Below are 18,125 nucleotides of genomic sequence, written 5' to 3'. Positions count from 1 at the left end.
CTTCTTGTAAACTGAGCATCAAGCAACAGCATTTGACATTTAAAACCCTAAAATGTACTGCTGTCATTATTAGTGCTTAATGATACCAGGGCCCCACTGCACCTGGTATGCACATTGCAAGAGACAGTCCCTGCCCTGATGAACTTACAATCTAAACAAACAAAGCAGAGCAAGAATAGCCAGGGGTACAGAACTGAAGTGACTAGCACAAGCTCAATGGCAGAGCTGAAAGTAGAACCCACGTATCTTGACTGCCGGTCCAGTAGCCAATCTGCTAGGCCACACTGCTTCTCCAAGAACAATCATTCTTCTCTCTCTTAACAAGAATGCTGGACCAATGATGTGCAATGTCCTGCAACAGCTTCAAACTTTTAACAGTTCTCACTCTCTTCCCCTTCTTCTGTGCTGTGTGTGAGCGCAGGTGCGTGTGTGTGCGTGTGCGTGTGGGTGGAGTGGGGAGAAAGAAAAACTGGGACACAAGACTAATGTGGAAAAAACAGGGCAGATGATAAGTCTGGCTGCAAAGGTGTAAACCATATGGACAGAGGCCCTGGTGATCTGACACATCTGAATGAGAACCATCCACACAGATCTGCACGGCAAGGAAACAAACTCCAACCTGCTCATATGTGTATGCAGCGTAGCTGTAGCTGTGCTGGTCCCTGGATATTAAAGAAACAAGGTGGGGGAGGCAATATCTTTTATTGGACCAACTTCTGCTGGTGAGAGAGAAGCTTTCAAATTACACAGAGCTCTTCTTCAGGACTGGGAAAGCTACTCCCAATGTCACAGCACCGTGCATTTTGCTGTGATGCTCAGAGAACCTTTCCCAGCTCTGACAAAGAGCTTGATGTGGCTTAAAAGCTCGTCTCTCTCACCGACAGAAGTTGGTCCAAGAAAAGATACCACTTCCCTCACTGTGTCTCTCTAATCTGCCCATATAGCATCTGTACCAGTTTGGGTATCTATGTTTTTTTTAAGTTAATACATTTCTCAACTGACTTAAACAGAACAACATACCCCCCAAAAAGGTATTTCTCAGAAATGTGAGCTCTCTGCCTCTCTTGCTGTACAATAATTGAACAGACCATGACTGGCTAGCCTTTCTTCCAGACATATTTTAAACACAGACATCTTCAATGCATTAACGCTGGTTATTGATTTATTTTTCAGTGTACAAATTGCTGTTGCTTGGGACAGGGTGGAGATGGTTTTTGGAAGGAGAAGATGTCTTTGTAAACATCACCACTGGGAAAGAGTCAGTCAGACCTTCTGGGGTCATTCTTTACATTTTAAAAAAAGTCATTTGCTTTGATGTAAGGGATGGGAGTTTGTCTTTTAAAAAATACAGATTTTTCTCAATGCTGAAGAAATCACTGTGGGAGAAGGGGTTAGATTAGGAACAATTTAAGCATCTCATTAAGTCTGTCTATAAAACACATTGCACAAACACCAGTGCTGTCATTAAACACTCTCCTTTGATCCCATGTCAAAGCTCATATTGTAATGAGTAATATTTCAATTAGCTAAGGCTTGGTAAAGTGATCTCTCATCTCTCAGGCCGTTTCTGTGTTCAAAGCTGAGACAGGGAAAGAGGGAACATGGAAGTAAAGGTTCTGTAGTGATGACCTTCAGAAATGGGACATTTTGTACCAAATTCAAGCCTGGCGTAAAGTGGATGTAACTACCTTTGACTTCCCAGTTCTTGTGCTGCATTTCCCCCTGTTCTGTTTAGCCACATGGCAGCATGGAGTCCAAGGTGGATGCTGCACTGGTGGAGCTGCTGTCCTGCGTCACCTGCCCTTGCCTCCTCTCCCAGCTGTCCTCAGCACTCTCTACTGACAGAGCACTGGGTCCTGCAAGAGGCTGAGTGCCATCTGCGTGGTACTGAGCACCTGCAGCCTCCACTGCACTCAATAGGAGTTGAGGGCTTTCAGCATCTATCAGGAAACACTCATCAAATGGGAGGATTGGGCCCATAGAGGTAGGAAAGACTCCTCTGATCATCTAGCCCATGTCTCTGCCAGCACAGGAGTGTTCCTCACACTATATTTCCTCGTGCTTTTTGCTGTTTAGTTTTAAGCAATAGGTCTTCTGCCATTCCCCACCAGAGACTATTCTACAGTCCAATACACCCCACTGTCTGGAGGTTTTTGATGCTATTCAGCCTAAATGTTCTCACTAGGAATAATGAGATGAAATTAATTTCCCTCTGTGACCCCTCCACAGAATTACACTCTCTTCTTGCTGCTTACACTCTACAGTCATCACATTCCCCCAAAGTCACCATACCAGACCAAGCTGCAACATACATAACTTTTAAAATCTTCTTTCTTCAATCAGCAAAGAGTCCTGTGGCACCTTCTAGACTAACAGTATTGGAGCATAAGCTTTCGTGGGTGAATAAAGCTCATGCTCCAATACGTCTGTTAGTCTGGAAGGTGCCACAGGACTCTTTGCCGCTTTTACAGATCCAGACTAACATGGCTACTCCTCTGATTGAAGAAAACAATCAGTTCCTCTCACCCTCTAGGACTTCTCCAATTAGTCAATTTCTAGTGCCCAGAATTGACCACCAATCCCCTCAGAGCTTATCACCGTCACCTTGCTGGTCTGCAGCCTGATGCCTTTGCACCCAGAGCCCCAAATTGCACAGGCCTTTTTTGCTGTCATATGACATTGCAAACACACCTAACTTGCTGTAACTCTCAACCTTAGGTCACTTTCATCACCACAACGGCACTCTAGGTTTCTCCTTCCCGTACTCTGCATCATTCACCACTTCCCGCCTAGTCGAATCTTATTTCATTATTTTTGGATCATGTTTATGCCTCCCTAGATCCCTTTGGATGATCTATCTAGATATTTATGTAGCCTTCAGCATCTCACAATCAGTAAGGAATTTTATCCTCACAACACCCCTGTGAGCTAGGTCTCTTCTAACCCAACTTTGCAGATGGGGACCTGAGACCCAGGGCAAAGTCAAGCGGCTGGAAGTGAAAGCCAAACAAATAATTTGAGTTGGAAAGAAGGCACACATTTTTGACAGTGAGGGTGATTAACCATTGTAACAAACTATCAAGGGAAATAGTCAATTCTCCATCTCCTGAAGTCTTTGAATCATGACCAGATGCTTTTCTGGAAGATGTGCTTTAGCTAAACACAAATTACTGGGCTCAATACAGGGGTAATGAGGTGGAATTCTATGGCCTGTGTTATGAGGCCTTAAAAACATATGAATCTATTAAATGACTAACCCACAGTCACACAGGGAGTCTTTGCCTGAACCAGAACCCTGATCTTTTGAGATCCAGTCCAGTGCCCTCCCCACTAGTCCATCTTTCCTATGCCATCACTGTTTTCTCACTGATATTGATGACCCCTCCCAGTTCAGCATCATCTGAAAATTTCATTAGCATAACCATTTCCAGTTATCAGGCAATTGCAGTTCTGGAGGAACATCTTTCCCACAACTCATTAAAGCAAACTCCTGCTTCCTGTGTGGATCTGAGAGTTCCAATGGTATTTTTTCAATTAGAAACCTAGGAGAATGTTACAGTATCATCTGGCTATTTATACAGTACTGGTTTATATAAACTGTACTGCAGTAGGGGGATGAATCATACCTGCTACACTATGACTATATGCAGATAAATCAGGCAGTTTGCAGTATCCCAGAAATGCATAACCCAAGGCAATTAACTGATATGCAGCAAGCAATAGGCAGAAAGGCTTCAGCATCAATTGCTTCAAAGGCTGGGTTACCACCATCAGTCCAATCACCATTCTTCTACTGCAGTGGGGCAAGGGCTCTCACCTGGCCCCTGGGGGTTGGCTGGCCTGCCTCCCTCCCTTTTTACAAGAAGTCTGACAAGATGATCACAGTGGTCCCTTCGGGCCTCGGAATCTATGAACTATAATGTGTGTGGGTGAGAGTTAGTTGCTTTTTTATTACTTTGAAATGAAGACCCCCAAGTACTCCGATACACTGATTGGTAAATAGTCTGGTTTCACTGAAGCATCCGTAAATGCCTTGATATCCTCTGCTTAAATGCTACTTTGTACATTTCTTGTAGCATAGCTGTTTGGTGACTAGTCACAACCTACCTAGCAGTGCAAAGGGGTGGCCTCTATTCCTCCTCTCATGTAGCAGAAGAGAACACCACAGTAATAACAACAAACACCACCACTAATATTTTCATTTCCAAAGCACCTTCCATGAGCAGATCTCACAGCACTTCACAAACTGACTGAATTAATCCCAACAAGCCCCCTGTGATGTATTGCTGGTCTTATGACCTTGTAGCAGACTGCAGACTCACTGGCACAGCACCTCCTGCTGGTCATTTGGGAATTAGCTCATCCAGCAATCAGAGCGCCTCCTGCCTCAGGCCCCCGTGTCCTTCCTGGACTCCAGTGCCCTTTACCTCAGGGTTCTGTCCCAGCAGTACCCCCACTCTCTGGGTCTCTCCTCCCAGGAGAACCCCCAACCCTCTAAGCCCACCTTGCCTCAGTGGCTACTGCCAGTCATCATCTAGCCCCCATTCACTGGGGCAAACTGCAGGCTTCAATGGCCACTCATCATTGGCAAGGGGGTAGGACCTGCTGCCTTTGCCTATCCCCAGGCTGCCCCAGTACCTTTCGGAGGCCTTCAACAAGGCCTGCAGCCTGGGGGTTTACCAGGCTGGAGCTCCCCAGCTCCCTTTGCCCTTCCCCAGCACTGCTCTACTTCAGGTACCTTGCTCCCAGAGAGATAGCCCTTCCCACTCCAGGGCTAGACTGAGACTCCTTCAGCTCCTGGGCCACAGCCCTGATTGAGCTGGCCACACCTGTGGTCAGCTACTCACTCAGCTGCTCTCACTTCTTTTCCCAGCCACAGCCCTCTCCACTGCTTCTTTTAACCCCTGCCTACTGGAGAGGGGCAGCTGCCCCACTACAGACCCCCCAATTCACAGATGGGAACACTGAGGTGCTGCATGTCTCAGAAGAAATCAGCAGGAATGTCATTCCAGCAGCTTAACAACAGTTGATCTAGGTGTGCACGAAAGACCTAAAAAGGGGCAGTTGCTTTTTGTTCAGTGGACTGATCAGCTGCTGAAAAACCAATGACACCCTACTGCTCCCATCAGCATGGCCTATAGGATTATGTACAACATAATGGCTAACCTTCTCCAGGGTGTTGCACTGCACCCACATCAATGCCATTCCAGCTGACTCCTACTGCCATAGCTGGAGGTTTTATTCAATGTTTTAAAATGGACCTTCTCCAGCCTCAGCACACGCAGACTAGGACATCATTCAGAAAGCAGGAATGGGAGCTGGGTGAGAATGGGGATCAGGAGCAATCTCCAGCTTTTTTCATTGCATGGAGCACTTAGGGACACCCCCCTCCTGCCATTCCTTGCTTCTCAAACCATGTCCCTCTATGAACCTCTGGGAAGAGCTCCAACCAGCACCCGTGATCCACAGAACACAGTTTGAGAGCCACTGTCCCCCTCTCTCTGACTGCCAGGTTGCAGCAGAGCTATCACAGATGTGATATTTGAAAGACAACTGAGGGGGGCTTTAGGGTAATTTACCTAACAACAGGAAATAATGTATACACTAAACACCGTGCTGATGCTGCTGTAATCCAGCCCAGAGGTCTCAGACTTTGCAACTGGTTCCTGCCCCAGAATGTGAGAGTGCCTCTCCAAGAGCCAGCTGGAAATGTGGCCATGCAGAGCATCCCACACAATGAGCAGTAACTTTACAACTTCCTGCTGGACACAGCCCTTTAGAGCACACAGCAGACCAATTGGGTCCTGGCTGAATTTAATCCCAACCCAATGAAAGGGGACTGAGGTGAGCCACGTCCATTATCCACCCACTATAAAGGAGAAACCCAATGCTTTACTGAATGTCACCTTTCCTCAGTGATTGCTACCAAATGCCAGTATCATAGAATCATAGAATATCAGGGTTGGAAGGGACCTCAGGAGGTCATCTAGTCCAACCCCCTGCTCAAAGCACGACCAATCCCCAATCAAATCATCCCAGCCAGGGCTTTGTCAAGCCTGACCTTAAAAACTTCCAAGGAAGGAGATTCTACCACCTCCCTAGGTAACACATTCCAGTGTTTCACCACCCTCCTAGTGAAAAAGTTTTTCCTAATATCCAACCTAAACCGCCCCCACTGCAACTTGAGACCATTACTCCTTGTCCTGTCCTCTTCTACCACTGAGAATAGTCTAGAACCATCCTCTCTGGAACCACCTCTCAGGTAGTTGAAAGCAGCTATCAACTCCCCCCTCATTCTTCTCTTCTGCAGACTAAACAGTCCCAGTTCCCTCAGCCTCTCCTCCTAAGTCATGTGTTCCAGACCCCTCATCATTTTTGTTGCCCTTCGCTGGACTCTCTCCAATTTATCCACATCCTTCTTGTAGTGTGGGGCCCAAAACTGGACATAGTACTCCAGATGAGGCCTCACCAACGTCGAATACAGGGGAACGATCACGTCCCTCGATCTGCTCGCTATGCCCCTACTTATACATCCCAAAATGCCATTGGCCTTCTTGGCAACAAGGGCACACTGCTGACTCATGTCCAGCTTCTCGTCCACTGTAACCCCTAGGTCCTTTTCCGCAGAACTGCTGCCTAGCCATTCGGTCCCTAGTCTGTAGCTGTGCATTGGGTAGAAGCCTAACGTGCCTTCCAGCAGGAGAACTCTGCTTGGCAAGCAAGGTTTGGAATTTCCAGAGCTTCTTCCTTCAGTTCTGCACCTGCAAAGGTTTTGATTTGTTTTCTCTTTGCCTCAGAGAAGCCAATGGAGCACACACAGAAAACCATCAGACGAAGTATCAACCGCAGTGGTGGAAAGAATCCTCTCCTACCTATCGGAGAAGGCTGTTTAGCTAGCATATTGTACCGTCAATCACACCTCCAGGATTTACCATCTGCCAGCTAGATTAAACATGCTCACTGCCCCGTTTCAGCATTTGAATCAGAACATTTCATCCTGTCTACAAAAATATTTATCAGCTACGGAGAAGCTTGCAGCTATTCCCTCCTAATAACACCCTGATCCCACTCCCCTCAAAAAAGCCTTTAGTTTAGCATGGCAACTAACTAAAACCAGCAGAAAACATGATGGGGACATGGGAATTATCACAGCTATGCATGTGTATGGGGGGAGGCTGTTTAAAAGGCATCACATTCGCTCTGATATAAAAGTACAGCTTCATGCACATAAGTGCACAGCAGGAACGCCACATGGTAAATGTGGCCATCGCACCAGCCTCAATGCCTGCTCCTTGACATGAGAAAAAGTCACCTGGACCAGGCTAGACATAAACACTGCTGGTTGGATCCTGGTGCTGCTATGGCCTTAACAACAGTCTCAAAACCTGGTATATTTTGATTATTTGTTCTATTCTTCCTACAACTGCTCACTGGTATGGTCCCCTGGCATGGGTGGAGGGAGCAAAGAGAACTCTGAAAGCAGCCCAGTCAAACCCTCCCCCAAAGCAGCGCCTGCTCAGGCTCAAAGCTAGTGTCTGGGTCCTGGCTGCAACAAGTGGCTGTCTGCTCCCCTCCCTGCTCATTCTCTTCCAGCCTCTTCTCCTGCACAGCACAGGCAGGGAAGACATTAATGATATTGCCTCAATGCTCAAACCAGGAAGCTCCTCATCTGACCCAGACAGTGTTCTCTGATTCCACCACCACAATGGATGACTCTTCCAAAATCAGATTGTTCAAGTGAATGCTCACAGGCCGCAGGAGCATTAGCGAGCGTGAAACAGGAGACAAACCAAGAGGAAGCATGGTGAGAGCTGGATGCCTTGGTTCTGACATGCTCCTCAGCTAGCAGATTCTTGCTAAGTTGTCGCAAAGATGTACCAGCCCAGGCACCAAGTCAACTCACTTGCCCTTTATAAAAGTGATGGCGAATTTTTTTAAAATTGCGTTTGACTTGCTCGCTCGCTAGTCCATGGGAATGGCTGAGTGACATTTGGCAAAGCTCAGTTGAAACCAAAAATGTAGTGGGCCCAATTCATCCTAATAGCTTCACTGGGTTTACATCAGAAATGAACTGGGCCCAGGGTGTATTGCCCTAGCAGTACAGTGAGAGGAAAGCGATTAGAAGAGAAATCCCAACAAACAGACCACAAGAGCAAGTTTGCACCCAGGGCCATCCCTAGCCATTTTGGTGCCCTACACAGCCCCCACAAGGATGTCTGTGTGGGGCCCCAGGTCTCTGCGGGGGGGGCGGAGCAGGAGCAGGCTTCGGGGGCAGTGGGGAATTGCCCCCCCAGCACAAGCCGGCGGGGCGGAGCGGGTTGGGGCCAGGTCACGCCACTTCGTGCTGCCTGGTGTGTGCAGGGCAGCCAAGCCCGACCCCGCGCTCACGGGGGGTGGGAAGTGGAGTGACCCAGGCCCAGCCCACTCCGCTCTGCTCCCCTGGCTCCCAGGCTTGGGGGCAGGGGGGAACTGCCCCCTAGCACTCACCAGCCATGCGGCTGGGAGCCAGGGGAGCGGAGCGAGCTGGGGCCAGGTTGCTCCACTTAACGCCGCCGGTGATTGAAGGCCTGACCCCTGCTGCAGTTCTTAGGAGAGTGGGGGCAGAGCGAGGGAAGCGGAGGGTGGAGCAGGGGCAGGGGCCATGGGGAAAAGGTGAAGCAGGGGCTGGAGCAGCACGCAGCTGTGTAGGGCACCAGAAAATTTGGTGCCCCAAATTTCCTGGTGCCCTATGCAGCTGCATACTTTGCGTATGGGTAGGGACAGCCCTGTGTGCACCATATCCCAACTACTCTGACAGACCATTCCTCCTGTAACCTAGACCCTGATCACATCTCACCAGCTCACTCTTATGCTATACCTGCCAGAACGGGCACCTGCTAACGACCGTTCCTTCTGAATTCTACACTAGGCCTTCATGAATGGGAGACTGGAAGAGTTATTGCAATTTGTATTTACAAAGGGTCACATGCTTGATTATACAATCATTTCAGAAAGTCCCAAGTGTCAGGACGAAACAGGTTCGTTTGTGGGGTGGTTAAGGCCAGCCCAGAGTCTCAAGTACAGCATTTCAGGACACACTGGAAACCACGCAGGCAGCATTCAGGCTCGCTGCAATGGTTACAGATAGATGGGGGTCCAGGTAGGCAGAACTCACCTCCATGCAGTGTTTACAGAAAGACCAGATTGCAAGGAGGAAGCACTTGCGTTTGTTCAATAGCTACAGACAGACCAAAACTCCACAACTCCACAATAAGGTGTAGACAGCACTCACCCTTGTACAATGCCTACAGACAAGTCAAGCCCTGCAGGACACATACCTATGCAGTGGCGGTAGACAGGCTGGAGAATGCATGTGCATTTGTGCATTCGAAACTGAGAATCCATATTTTAGGTAGGAAACACTTACACCTGTGCACTGATTGCACTGACAAGCCATGTGCTTTTGCAATGGTTCTGGTTCAGGAAGGCAGCAGATATTCTCGTGCTTTAGAATTACAGACAGCACTGTGTCCCAAGAGGCAGCACACATGCTTATAGAAAGGCTAAGGTCCTGGGAAGCAGTGCACATGCTGGTGCAATGGTTATGAGCAGCTCAGACTCTCTACAGCAACCAAAACAGCTGAATGATTTTGCTGCCCCCCCAACCCTCCAATCACAATTCTGTCACTTAAGGATTCAGCTTTCTAACTGGGGTCACCCTGACGGGCACACACGCCTCATGCCGGGATTCGGAAGGACTCATCGCACAGGAAGGGAGAGAGCATTGCTCACTGCATGAGTTACATTCCAGAGAGATTCGACTCTCAAGGGCTATTTATTTACTTGGATACAATCAGAATCAAAAATCAAACCTGACCATTAACACCAGGAGCTGCTTCCCACTCAGCAGCATCCTTTTAGGGAGCCAGGGCTTAACATTCCTCAGGCTTCAGAAAGGAAACAACACCAAACAGCCCTCCACTCAAACAGTCTAATGCAGGTGTCTTGCTGCAAACCCCCTCTCACCTGGATGCCCAGAATGGCATGTTCTTACACATGCTGATGTCTTTGAGTGGCAGTGTGCCCTGGGTCCCGTTCGCCACTATTCACTCTCACTGTGGCAAGCTCAGTGCTTGGGGAAAATGTCTCTGACTCGACATCCTGGGGAGCGGGACCCCATGCCAGCGGGCTGCACTGCCGGACCTCCCACTTAGGAAAGAATGCCAAAAACACAAACTGGCTGGCATTGGAGCCCTCTAGGTGGGTGCCTGTTACCCCGTTTGCTCACTCACCTGCCAATGCTCCGGTCCCTTTCTTTCAGTCTCTCCTGATTCCCCTTCTTGGAAGGATCAGTTCATTTCAGAAAATGTTTCAAAGAAACAAACAAACAAACAACACCCCCCTACACACACACAGGCGCGCGCGCGCGTGTGCACGAGTGCTCCGTCACAGTTAATCACTCATGCTGGGAATAGCGTCCGTTGGTCCCTGTCCCCACTTTGCAACTGCCAGATCCCCCCTCGAGCCTATCCTGCCTACGCGTCCCCCCACACACGCCGGCCCTTCCTCCTCATTCGCCACCTATAGTTCCCTCGCCCATCACCTCGGTTCTCTAGCTCTCAACTCGACTTTTTTTTTTTTCAATCTTGTTTCTATAGAAACGAGATTAGCAGAGGGGGATATAAAACAGGCCCATGTGACTCAGATTCCGACACTAAAGAATCTCTCTCCCTCTCTCTCTCTGGCTCACTCTCACTGGTGTTTTACATAACAACAAGTCATTGTGCAGACTCAAGAAAAAAAAAGGCAAAGAGAGAGAGTCAAAAGCAAAGGATACCTTCAGCTCAGCAGCAGGGCCTGTGTGGGACCGGCTGCTAACTCCCTGCTTCTCAGAAACTCGGAGCATAACCTGTAGGAAGTCAAAAAACACTCTTGGACTCAGCTTTTGACCAATTCCACTGCCGGGGGCACATCCAGAGATGAAACCACTTGGCTACAACGTCCTCTTATCTGTGGCACTACCAGCTTCCCATAGAAACCTGGTCTGACAACTCGCTTCCCCCTGGAAATCTGAACACCCAACAAAAAGATGTGGGTGATGAGAACATAAGAACAGCCATACTGGGTCAGACCAAAGGTCCATCTAGCCCAGTATCCTGTCTTCTGACAGTGGCCAATGCCAGGTGACCCAGAGGGAATGAACAGGACATGTAATCTTCAAGTGATCCATCCCCTGTCGCCCATTCCCAGCTTCTGGCAAACACAGACTAGGGACACCATCCCTGCGAATCCTGGCTAATAGCCACTGATGGACCTATCATCCATGAATTTATCTAGTTCTTATTTGAACCCTATAAGTAATAAAAAGTTAATGGGCTAACAAGAGGGAACCATTGGTAGCCTACTTATTCTGTAGGCACCAATGGCCAACCCCAGCCATTGCACACCATGCTCCTCTCCATGGTCTGCAGGCGTAGCTAAATGAGGCGTGGCCTGCGGATGGGTTAGGAACATCAGATCCTGGCACAGCGCAGATGGAAGACTGGGGAGTCTGATCACATACAAACACTGAGCACACTCAACTTCCACTGAAGTCAAGGGCAGCAGAAGGTGCTCAGCACCTTGCAGGATTGAGCCCTATGGCATATGATCTTCTAAAGCCCACGTGATTCCCTGAGCCTGAAATGCCCTGCATGCGGTTCTTTACCACTGTTACATTCAGCAGCAGGTGATGCTCATGAAGCAGCTGATCACTCAGCTGCCTGGGACAGCTGAACTCTTCAGTTCCTGAGTTGGTATGGGATCCCGCAGTTGAAGAGCTGATTGTCCTAGTTAATCTTTGGGGGACTTTATTGGATCGCAGACAGCACAGCCCAAAACTCTCCCCATCTTGTTGTGTTCTATTCCCTATCTCTTCAGGACACATCATGCACAATGGCCATTCCCTTGCAGTTTTATGTGCCAAAAACTTCAGATGACAGAAACACGTCGTATTTGTACTACCTTTCTTCTTCAATTCCATCCCCTTCTCCATCGTGCGCATCAGCCCAGCTCCAGTGCCTACTGACAACCAGAGGCTGGCACCACACTGCCATATATGTAAATGGGTGGGTTATGTACACCCTGCAAATGTCAAATCAAACCAGCTTTGGGCCAAGCAATGGGTCCCCCCACTTTATTCCATATGAGCTCAAGAGACTAATGCTTATCTGCTGAATTCCGAAAACCCCATCTCCCAGTGTCTAGGTGAGGCCAGGAGAGATTGCAGGGATGGCAGTGGCAGTTCTTGGTTAATTTTAGCTAGAACACACCAGCAGTTTAACAACAAACAGCAACACTACCTGGTAGGTTAGGACAGAAAGGTGAGAAAAACACCGCATCCAACTGAAACTGAAATGGAAGGTGCAATGCAGGTACTATGGAATGTGGCCAAAACAATGGGGTTACATGTTTACCGTCACAAAAAGTGACACAAGATATTTAAAGACAAGAAGCAATCAGGACCTCAGCTTTATATTTCATTTGAAAAACAGATGTCTCTAGCAAAGCGATGCCGCCAACTCCACAATAAGGCATTGGTCTAGCACTGACTCCGGTGGAAGAACTCACCAGCACTACTTCCTGAAATACCTAATTTCCCATCCATTTGCTGACCTGACTCAATTCTAATTAGCTTGTAAATTCCGAATGATATCATAGCCTGAGGTCTGGCTGCAGGCTATTACATGAAGTGCTTTCTCCTCCTTGTGTGTAATGTTATCGAACTGCAGAATTGTCAAAATAAGTGCTTCTTTACCACGCTGATGTGCTCAGGATAGATTGGACAGACAGAACAGTAGTAGGCAAACTATATGCAGAAATAGTTGGTCCCAGAGTATTCAGCTGGTACAATCTTGGAGGGTGTATCAATGTGTTCTGTGTTATAACATATGAAGTTGGGTGGGACTGCAGGAAAAGGAAGCTAAGGGCTTTGCACCAATATGTTTACGGCGAGTTTGCTATACAGTCAAGGAAGCAAGGCAAGGCAGGGCAGAGTAGGATCATACTCTTTAAACTGACTCAGAAGTTTAGATCAAAGGTCAAATAAGTTTAATGGTCTCATCTGAGTACCTGAGAGAAGCTGGTTCACATCACAAAGTAGTTAATTTGGTGCAGCTAAGCACAGCTGGCCGTTTCTGTTCAGGGGGAGTCCCAGACTGGAACAGGATTTATTCTGCAGGTTAGGAACAACTTGCACTTGGAGACTTCCTGAAGCCCAACAGTAAGTCCCAGGGATGCTGCAAGCTGGGAATTGGGTGCATTGTGGACCTGCTGGGAGGTAGAGCGTGGTACTGGAACAGAGGGAGGAACAGCAAGGCAAGCCATAGGTGCACATGGAGAGCTGTGAAGGACTCATGTGACTGGACTAGAGGGGTGCTGCAGCTCAGGATACAGGTGCAGTGTGTGTATGGGAAGCCTGCACTATTCCTCTCTGTATCACCCTTGGCTCCAATTAGGGCTAAAAGTTGCATTTTATGAGTGCCCTAAAGTCACCCCAGATAGATCAGTCAGGGTTGCGAAGCCATGGTAACACATTAACCCCTTCCATGCTAGCAGAATGAGCCCTTCAGAGTCTATGAGCATAGAGCAGATGCCCTACCTGCCCTTGTGTTTATTCACCACATACCCTGTGATCTGAGCAGTGTTTTATCAAAAGCAGCTTATGCCATTATCTCTGTATGGACACACAGTTAAACTGAATCCACGCTGGCCTCTGCAGAGATGGCTAAGTTAGACTTAACAAGATCTGGCTCTGAAACACTGAGCTTTGTGAGGCACTCCAGGCCCCGTGCAAAGTCCTCGATTTAAAGTAGAATAATGGGGTCAGGAAAACTTCCACCAACAAACCAACTCTCATACACATAGCTAATTATAGCTGGCATTATCAGGATGCATTACAATTAGCAAGTCAGTGGATACTATCTATTTCTGATCACAGACACCGGGCCCTTAGGTGCACCCGAGGGGAAGATGACGGGGGTGGAGGGACGGAGATACCTTACATGTAGGTCTAAAAATGTAGCGCAGCTGTGCTTGAGCATTACGGCAAAGTGGGTTTTAGAATGAGGGTATTTATAACAAGGACCGGAAAATAAACTCATTGCAAAATTTCCATGCAGCTCCTAGTCTCCATACCTAGTGTTGTCAATTTCACACCCCTCCAGACCTGGGTGAAGTTCGGTGCTAAGACCCTCACCCCAACTTGGTTTGAAGGATTTATGTTGGTGGACAATGCAGCCTGAGGTCTCTAGTACTGGCCTCTTCCTTCTACCCAACTTCCTCATGGCTTTGGTCTCAGCTGCCCATGGGGTTCACAAGCCCCTGCAGGTGGGCACATTACTTTGTTAACACCCATATTGGTTCCTGTCAGTGAAGCCCTTGTCTTGTCTCTCTTGGACTACATATAGGGAGTTAGACGTAATCAAGGAAATCCAACTCTGCATTCCCAGTTTGATTTCACTGCATGTACCCGTCACTCCTGGCTCTAGGGCGTGCACAATGAAAACTGCCCGGTCAATTAACTAATGTTGACTAGGGATAGATTCAGCCCAGGAAATGACATACAATGATAACCAGAGTTGGCTGAACTTTTTAGAACAAAAAACTTTATGAATTAAAGAATAAAAATGGCAACTTTATGAAAATTGAAATGTTTGGCAAAACCAAGTTGATTTCCATGCAGTTTTCAATTTTTGAGAGAAAAATTCAAAAAGAGACATTTTTGTATAATTTCAAATAGAAATTTTCCTTTCGTTTTGGTTTTCAAAAGCCAAACTGAAATTTTCAATTCAAACTCAAACAAATTTTTGTGTCATTTCCTTTAAAATTTGTTCAGTGAAAAAAATGAATTTTTCTTTGCAGAAATTAATTTGGAGATTTCAACCAGTTCTAAGAATAAGCATCCCCAGCCAGGGCTGGTTTAAGCAATGCTGGAGGTCCCTGAGGTACCAGTGAAGTGGGTCCCATGCTATATGACCCAAGATTCAGTGTACAACCTTTTCTCATGACTCTGCCATCTCTAACACTGTCTAGCCTAGCTGCATCTGTCTTAGCTATTTCTAAGGACCCCAGAGCAGAGGCATTACTGGTGAGTATTAGGGGAGTAGTGGATGGAGGCTGGACAGAAGGGGAAGAGGAGAGAAACATGTGATTTGCCCCATTAGGGCCTAGGTGCTAGGGAAACCCATACTTATTCTATAGAGGGTTCATGTTGCTTTCCCCACAGAGCTCTGAGTCATCAAGAAGCAGCACTATTCTATATTATACAACAATGGAGCACAAGCTGTTAAATCCCCCCCCCAGCACACTACCCGATGGGGCAGAGTCCTTCTGGCTTGCAGGAGCACCCTGCAGCTTTAGGTCTGGCACCACTGTTCTGACCCCATCCTCACTTCCCCAGGGAAAATCCTGACTGAACAGCTAGTCTATACCACGCCTTCTTGGGCTCTGCTGAAGTCCTGAGGGAAGCGTGTTTTCACAGAGCACGGTGCCTTCCACCAAGAATACCATGCTCCAAGTCTCCAGCTGGGTAGTACTAGGGCTCATTAGCACAAGAACATGGGCTGACCCCGGCTGTCACGAGGGTGCATAGGGAGGGAAGTGGCGCCACCGGAAATTCTAAGAGGAAAGATAGAGCGAGAGTCACCAGCATATCGACAAGCAAGGCTCAAAACCACCCTGTCTGGGTCTCCTGAACTGCCTTGCTGGAAGGAAAACCCCAGAGTGTGGCTCTCAGACTCCTGGGCCACCGCGCAGAGACAGAGCCTCAGAGATAGTTGGTGGCAACAAGGCTCACAACGAAGCGCTGAGTGATGCTGGCAGGAATGATAGTCCCTGGCAGATTTACTTTGCTGCGAAGTTCAGATGGGAACTGTGTGGTGCCCTTTCCAGCCTATGCTGACCCAGGGAAGTGACCCAAGCCCTTTGATCAACAGCAGGAACAAAGAAGAGTACACGTTCAACTGACAACTCCCCATCGCTCCGATTCTCCCTGGGCTTGAAAACCATATCTGCTCATAGCTGATTCCGGAGCCACCCTGAGCTGGACTGTCCCATTGTGACACAACAGTGGCGAGGAGGAGCAAACGAGGAGTAAGATGGAGAAGCAGAAAAGATGGGGTGGGAGGAGAGGGCAGAGAAGAGGATGAGTCTGTACCTGAGCTGGACTGCTGCTGATTGCAAAACTTCTTGATCTGTAGGTGCAGCTGCATAGGCCATCTACTCCAACATGCCATGTCCAATAGCAGCCAGTGCCAGTTGCTTCAGAGGAAGGTGCAAGAAACCCTACAGTTCTGGGATAACCGGACAAAGTTTCCCCCTGACCCCAACAGGTAGAAGTTGACTTGTGCCATGAGGGATGAGGGTCTCTATCTCTTCATGTTTATTTCCAATCTTTATTATTGTAACTATGGATGTTCTTATTTCCCATATAAATGTCCAGACCTTTCTTGGCCTCAAATATACATTGTGACAGTGAGTGCCACAGGCCAACGGTGCGTAGCATGAAAAAACATTCCTTTTTAATCAGTTTTGTGTTTAATTCCAGGTTCTCTCCAAGGTTGTCCATCATCTCAACATCTCCCATTATTCTGCTCAAGAGATGCTCATAAGTGTGCCCTAAATATGCTTAGAACATGGGAAAGGTATACAGGCCCCAAACTGAGGTGCGTAAAGCAATGTCCTGGCAAGTGCTGCAAGTACCAGGCTCCTGCAAGGATGTCCAGTGCACATTCTCCCTGGAAGTGTGTAGTAGGAAAGCTATTTAAAAGGCTTGGTCCTTGAGGGTCAGAGGCAGCCAACGTCTGAAGCTATGAGTTCTGTCTCACTTTATCCTGCTCTAAGTCTCAGTTTCCCTTCTCCCTGGCAATTAAAATAGAAGGGAATCATTTCTGTCTGTCTCTCCTTGCATCACACTGAAAGTCACAAGAATACTCCCACCCTACTCCTCATGACTCACCTCCAAAGTACAGCCTTTTTGCCAGGGACATCATCTCCAAATGCAGCCTCTGTCCCAGAAAAACTGGGATCACCAGCCAGGCTGGCTGCTCTGAAAGAAATACCAGAGGCATTTAGTAGATGAGAAGCTGGCCAAGTACCAGCTGGCCTGTAGCACAACACAAGCCAAGGGGAACCAAGCCTGGAGCGGTGGGTAGGCGCATGGACTAGCAGCAAGAACTCCAGATCAGAGAATTTAACTTCACCAGCATTTTCAATACTAAAGGTCTGTATGTTGAAAACATGCCTGGGATAACAGACCAAGACAGAATTACACAAGCCTGCCAGAAGCAGAGGAGGCCAATGACCCTTCTGCTTTCTTTGCGGCCTTCACAGTAGGATACTCTGGCCTACAAGGCTCCACAAGCTAAGCAGAAGGAGGATTTGCAACAAAACCTGAAGCTGATAGGTGGGAATGAGAAGGGATCCTGCAAGTGGTAAGAAATCATCAAATACACGTGCAGAACATTTTTCTTCCCAGACATAAAAGGCATTACACAGGCAGTGAGAAGGATCTGCAGGTTGCAAGGAGAAAGTTTTAAGAGGAACCCTTATGTGTCCAGAAAGCTCTGATTGACTTTTCAATGTTAAAATGTAATTTAGTCAAGGGAAGGAACTCAGCGTCAGTGGAAGAACCAAGGCAAAAGTCCCCAGAGACAGATGAAGGAATGATGAAGAAACCAAGCCTGTTAGCTACAGCAGCAAGAAAGCTGGAACCTGAGTAGCTTGGCAGCTGTCGGTGTGAGTTCTAATGATTTAGCTCCTTTCCCCATTCCTCCGGAATGTGTATTGTGTGCTGCTTCAGTTGTGTACACCGGAGTTCATGCAAATGTTAGCCAGGAATGGCTGGGCGGGTGGTAATATATTGAAGCTTAGAAAGACAGTGATTAAAGCTCAGACTTCTTGCCTTGTTAGGCATAGGAGGCCTTTTGGAGATTCCTTTCTTTGTTGTTGTCAGCAACCTTTTCCTTTGGAAAAGAAAGACCAGCAACAAGGAAATGAACTGACATGCCAAATAGCAAGAAGATTCATTATTCCCAAATCAGAGACTTTGTGCCCATTGGAATGAACAGCAAAGCTTCCACTGATTTCAATGCGGGTGTGTTATATTT

General features: G+C 47.7%; 1 protein-coding gene across 10 annotated transcripts in view; it reads right to left on the bottom strand.

The window, feature by feature from the left end:
• Nucleotides 1–18,125, bottom strand: part of LOC141995026 (ankyrin repeat and fibronectin type-III domain-containing protein 1-like) — a 559,159-nt gene that overhangs the window by 82,790 nt on the left and 458,244 nt on the right. For 2 of the 10 annotated variants that reach the window (XM_074965746.1, XM_074965743.1), the window contains exon 1: nt 10,272–10,519. The exons of the other annotated variants lie outside the window; for them this stretch is intronic. The gene's annotated coding sequence lies outside the window, so the exon portion shown is untranslated. Of the gene's footprint in view, nt 1–10,271; nt 10,520–18,125 lie in introns of those variants that run through there. 10 annotated transcript variants of the gene reach the window in all.

The sequence above is a fragment of the Natator depressus genome, chromosome 10 (genome assembly GCF_965152275.1).
Source record: "Natator depressus isolate rNatDep1 chromosome 10, rNatDep2.hap1, whole genome shotgun sequence".
Classification (NCBI taxonomy): Eukaryota; Metazoa; Chordata; order Testudines; family Cheloniidae; genus Natator; species Natator depressus.
The sequence above is the reverse complement of the archived record's forward strand: the minus strand, read 5'-3'. Positions and strand labels throughout refer to the sequence as shown.